Genomic DNA, 6,338 nt, shown 5'->3' on the forward strand with positions numbered 1-6,338 from the left:
GTTTTATGAAGAACCAAATTTTCCTTTTGAGCTTAGTGGTCAGTGTTCCTAAGTGGGGATCGGACCGTCTAAGATTCTCGCGGTGATGCTGCTGAGCACGCACTAAACTTTAATTTGTTATGGTGTTATAAGAGTAACTGTAAATCCAGTTATTCGTTGTGGCGGCGGGTGTTGCTGACTGGCCACTCTACATCTGGCCAGTAGTTCAAAATTAGGGACGTCTATATCTCTGACCTAGTCGTTTAACCCACATGTCACGAGAGGTGCCATTCAAAATTAAAATACAAATTTAAGTCCCTTATTCCCTTACGATAAGTCGAGGACGAAATATCAAATGTGAAATCAACGATTCTTATACACCGTTCTACGTTTTTAAAAGTTGTCTAATGATCGTCATTTTTATTACAATAATAAATAACCAACGAGTCCTACAGAGGTCACTAACAACACGTCACAGAGGATAAAGAAGAGATACTATTTCAAGTTTGGTCAGTGTGAATAACTTGGTACTATCACCTAAGATGGTTGGTCGTACTGTAATAGGGGTGGATTAATTTTTTTTTTAAGTTTTATGACAAGATAATTGAAAAGATTTAGATTCTAGTAATACTTCTTCTGAGAACATTCAGGTGAACAGCAAGAAAAAATCACAGGTCTAATGTCTAAGATACTGGGGGACTGGTGTTAAGTTTTGATTCTGATATTTGAGCAAAGCTACGCATTGTCTATCTGCTCTATCTGCCGTCCCTTATTTTGAACTGATAGACAAGAGGAAATACGGCGTGTCAACAGCGTTCACCGCTACCCTAATCAAATAGTGAGATTTCACCCTCACTCTTATAACGCGTTCAGGGCTCCAAAGTTCGGAGCGCGATTTGTTTTTCGAGAACGGGACGCGAATCAAAGACTCGTATCAAACAGTTTGTCACATTAACCCCTAAGTCACGCCTAGTTCTCATTAATAATACTGTAAATGAAATTTATCCATCTATAACACGTATCAAGATCAAAATTTTCTGTCTTCTATGACCCCCCCCCCCAGTGGCACAGCAGTATGTCTGCGGACTTACAACCCTAGAAACCGGGTTTCGATACCCGTGGTGAGCAGAGCACATATAGCCCATTGTGTAGCTTTGTGCATAACTTCAAACAAACAATCTTCCACTCTTGTCTTGTCAGATCTAGATTTTTGTTATGTACGATTTCCTGTTTTTATACTATTATAAAATGTTTTGTTTCTGTTGCATGGTACTTTTGAACAACAAACTGGAAGAATATTCACATTTTACGACATCTATTCTGTAGACATGTCGATAACATTAGACACCACAATTCCTCTAAAAATATTAAACTTCATTTACTCCATGTATACATTTATTTCGGGATTAGCAAAAAAAAAGTCGATAAAAAAAACCCGTCATCTCTCGATATTAATTCTTTTAGTAAGGTGTATAGTGTTTCTAATTCTCATTGATTGAAGTTTTTCTTCCGTAACACATTTTCTGAAGTACGTTACTCCGAGCTTAATCCAAGACTTCAAGTTGAATTTCTTTTTCTGTGATTCCATTTTCAAGATACAACAGGAAGTTCTAAAAAAAAAGAATAATGGCATTAAAGCACTCGAATTGAATAAAAGAAGCCTGTTCTTATTATGTTATTGTTGTCGAATTGAATAAACGAAACCCGTTTTTATCAAGTTATTGTTGTCGAATTGAATAAACGAAACCCGTTCTTATCAAGTTATTGTTGTCGAATTGAATAAACGAAACCCGTTCTTATCAAGTTATTGTTGTCGAATTGAATAAACGAAACCCGTTCGTATCAAGTTATTGTTGTCGAATTGAATAAACGAAACCCGTTCGTATCAAGTTATTGTTGTACTACATCATTTTACTTTAAAAAGTAAAATATATTAATGTTTAGACTAAAATATTTCGAATTGTTACTTCTTTAAACGTGTGACGTTCAACAACAGCGGTTCTCAAAGTTTTGTTACCCCAGAACCCCCTTTTAATTTTTTTTTCTCAGCCCCTCCCTCCCAAACCTATCGATGTTCTTTTGTTTTGAAGGAAAAATTTTATGTAAATAAAAAATCTGTAATCAAAAAGTAAATGTTTTAATTCATATAAATCTAATTTTAGAAAATATGTTTATTCTATAAATCATATATGTTTAAAGTATTATTCTGAAACTTCGGTTTTGTTTGTTATGAATTTACAACTGGTAATACCTTTTCTGAAACCTATGAAGTTCTAATTTTTTATTCAGTTTTCAGATTTATTATTTGCTTGTTTTCATTCGTTGTGTAATATAATTACAACGGCTTGTTCCAAGATATGGTAATTACCTAGATTTTAATGATAAGTGGTAGAGGGCTGGCAGTTATTTGTTTTTTAAGGCAAAGTTACACAATAGGCTATCTACGCCTTCTCCACCACAAGGAAACGTTTGTTTGTTTGTTTTGAATTTCGCGCATAGCTACACGAGGTATATCTGCGCTAACCGTCCCTAATTTAGCAGTGTAAGACTAGATGGAAGGCAGCTAGTCATCACCACCCACTGCCAACTCTTGGGCTACTCTTTTACCAACGAATAGTGAGACTGACTGTTACATTATAACGTCCCCACAGCTGAAAGGGCGAGCGTGTTTGGTGGGACGGGGATTCGAACCCATGAAACTTCGGAAATGACTTGCGAACCCCAGTTTGAGAAACGCTATTCTAAAACATAAAATGTAAGTTTTCTTAATTATTAAATTTTTAGACACTTTTTATCAATTTTTTTAAAGTGTTTGTTACATTTTGTTATAAAGCAAAGCCACATTGGTCTATTTTCTTTGTTCTCCGCGGGAAATCGTACCTCGCATTTTAGCGTTGTAAGTTCGTAAACTTACTGCTGTCTCATCAGGGGACTTCTTTTTTTCAGGAAATCCTATACTCATTTACGCTGTGTGTGAGTTTGTTTGTTCGTGAACTATTCCCATAATGTTGGAGCTAACAGGACCAAACTTGTTAGACGGACTCTGAGTGGCCCGATGGTGTCCTTTTCTATATTATGTAGTCCCCAACCTAGGGGGCTTAAACAAAGAGACAAAAATCTTATGTAAAATTCTTCCAGGTAACATCTCGGAAGAACCAATCAATCATAAACCGTGAAAAATTTGACATTAATTGGGTCTTGCTATATGAACTTTTATGGGTCTTGCTATATGAACTTTTATTATTACTTTGATTAAAGGCCGGGTGTGGACAAGCAGTTAGTGTGTCTAGACTGGTTCAGAGGTCCATTTTTCGTATCCCTTTTCCACAAAAATTCGCTCCATACTTTCGGACCGTAGGTGCGCTGACGGTTAAATCTCACTATATACGGTCAGAAGAGAGTACCCCCAAGAGGTGGCAGTAGGTCCTGTTGTCTGGCTTCCTTCATTCTATCCTGTCAACTCAAAATTATGGGCGACTAATATTTGTGAAGATTGCCCTTGTTTTGCTGGGCGGAGAAAATTCTAAGATAAAAACAACAACAACAAAAAAAACGTACTTTGAATAAATAATGAATCTTTATAAAGTAACTTATTGTGATTCGTGAAATGTTTTGACATTCTTCTAGTAAGGAATCCAAAAACTGAAACAATAAATGTCAAAGTTGACTCTTATTATTATTATTATTATTATTATTATTATAAGTAAAATGAGTTTGCGCCATTTTTCTAAAATATGTTCTCATTTTGTGTGGCATTGATGCTTAACACGCTAAGCTGGTTAAGAACGAGGCCTTAATCTATACTTCAATGGTCACCCCAGGAAGTATTGGAAATGATGATAGACCAGGCAGAAATTACATCGATTTTTTTGTTGTTGTTTCATAAGACCACATAGCTCGTATAATTATCTAGAATATAAAAGAAAGCCACATCGAAATATGAGTCTCTTCAGATTGTAAAATCTTAATCAAGAAAAGTAACGTTTTAAATTAAGTGTGAGCAAGTATGCAAATTCTCACTCACCGGTAGGCGCAATAATGATAGAAACTTCAGGTTTATTTTACGCACAGACCAATTTGTAGTAAATAACAAGATATATATGGAGATGTACCTAAGAAATGTGTTGAAAAAAGGCAATCCTTTTATTTCATTTTAAACGCGAACGAAAAGGGGTATAGGACAGTATGAGCCCACATGTTAACTTGAAAGTATTTTACACGCAATGGGGTTGACTATCTGTGCTTTGAGGACTTGAGTTGTGTAAATATATCAAGTGGAGCTCAGTTTCACAGCCCCTATGAAGCCGGGGCTTCGGGGGCCGCTAGCGTATTTTATTTCGATTGCTTCCCAGTGGCACAGTGCTAGAAACCGGGTTTCCATTCCCCCTGACGGGCAGAGCACAGGTAGCCCTTTGTGTAGCTTTGTGCTTGATAAAAAAAACAAAAAAAACAACAACTTACTTCGATTATTTGATGACGTCACAATGTATGTTGACACAAAAAGTAACTACAAATGTAAGAGAATAACATGTTGCAAAGTAAGCCTTCATAAACGACATGAATCGGTAAGATTGTGATAATTACTCTTTAAATTTACATATGTCCATGGACATTTTTTAACAGGAGCGTTTTCATAAACACTTCTAACAACAGGAGCGTTCTCACAACAATTTCTTATAACAGCAATGGCACTCCGGTTTGCTCCAACTCAACTCAAGTCCTGTGTGCTGTGCTAACCACGGGTATCGAAATTGGATTTTTAGCGTTACAAACCATCAGACTTATCGCTGAGCCACTGGGAAGGAAGGGGAGGGCAGGAGAACGTAAATTTAAGAGAAATTATCAAACTTAATTTATTGTGTTTCATCTTATTATAGCTATCTATAAATGTGCGTATTTACAATTCTTAAAACTGTGTGCTGTGAAAACTCGGTTGTGATTAAAACTACATAGCTGTCGAGTCATAACAACAAATTTGCTTCTAAACCTTTTTCTAATAGTTTCCTTATATGTAATTTAAACATAAGTATAGCTAGTTTTAAATGTAATTTATTTTTATTATTGTATATTTCCTAGCAGTACTTTTAGTGGTGGAGGAGTTAGTTTGACGGTCAATCCCACTATTCGTTGGTAAAGAGTAGCACAATAGTTGTCGGTGGGTAGTGTTGACTAGTTACCTCAAAATTAGGGATGACTAGCGCAGATAGGCCTCGTGTAGTTTGTGTTAAGGCCTGGAATGACCAGGTGGTTAGGGCGCTCGACTTGCAATCTGAGGGTCGCAGGTTCAAATCCAATGTCCCACCAAATATGCTCGCCCCTTTCAGCCGTGGGGGCATTATAATGTTACGGTCAATCCCACTATTTGTTGGCAAAAGAATAGCCCACTAGTTGGCGGTGGGTGGTGATGACTAGCTTCCTTCCCTCTAGTCTATCACTTCTAAATTAGGAACAGCTAGCGCAGATAGTCTTCGTGTAGCTTTGCGCGAAATTAAAAACAAACAAACAAGCTTTTAATGGTCTCTAAGCATTGGTATGATTACCACTTGCTTTAATACAGATATGAATTATGAAGACCATATAGTGACAGTTGGACAAGAATTATGAATAGATAATCGTAATTATAGCAGACATGAACTGAACAGTAATAGTAAACAATACCACTGCCAGCTACCGAAAAGGACTAACACTAAACAACAGGTACAGATGTAGAAAACACTGGTAGACCCAACAGGATAATGGTACACTAAACAACAGGTACAGATGTAGACCCAACAGGATAATGGTACGCTAAACAACAGGAACAGATGTAGACCCAACAGGATAATGGTACGCTAAACAACAGGAACAGATGTAGACCCAACAGGATAATGGTACGCTAAACAACAGGAACAGATGTAGACCCAACAGGATAATGGTACGCTAAACAACAGATGTAGACCCAACAGGATAATGGTACGCTAAACAACAGATGTAGACCCAACAGGATAATGGTACGCTAAACAACAGATGTAGACCCAACAGGATAATGGTACGCTAAACAACAGATGTAGACCCAACAGGATAATGGTACGCTAAACAACAGGTACAGATGTAGAAAACACTAGCAGACACATCAGGATAATGGTTTGCACCGTTCTTGTTTTCTAATCTACAGAGATGTCGCATGGACAGGGACATCTTTAGATGGTTGACATATACAAGATAAATAAAAAAAATTGGGAATTTAAAAATCTGTAAATAGGGATCGTAAAAAAGTCAGGAAACAAGGCTGGAGATACTGTAGATATTATTTACTCAAATTATAAACTCCTATTTTACTCCACTGAATGTAATTCTAGGTAACAGCATGTAACCAAAAT

At 36.7% G+C, this 6,338-nt stretch overlaps 1 long non-coding RNA gene across 1 annotated transcript in view; it reads right to left on the reverse strand.

The window, feature by feature from the left end:
- Positions 1-1,420: 1,420 nt before the first annotated feature.
- LOC111088899 overlaps positions 1,421-6,338 on the reverse strand; it is a 16,317-nt gene continuing 11,399 nt past the window's right edge. The window contains exon 3 of the long non-coding RNA XR_002613271.1: positions 1,421-1,589. This is a non-coding gene — a long non-coding RNA (uncharacterized LOC111088899). The remainder of the gene's footprint in view (positions 1,590-6,338) is intronic.

Source organism: Limulus polyphemus, unplaced genomic scaffold, assembly GCF_000517525.1.
Source record: "Limulus polyphemus unplaced genomic scaffold, Limulus_polyphemus-2.1.2 Scaffold4685, whole genome shotgun sequence".
Taxonomy (NCBI): Eukaryota; Metazoa; Arthropoda; class Merostomata; order Xiphosura; family Limulidae; genus Limulus; species Limulus polyphemus.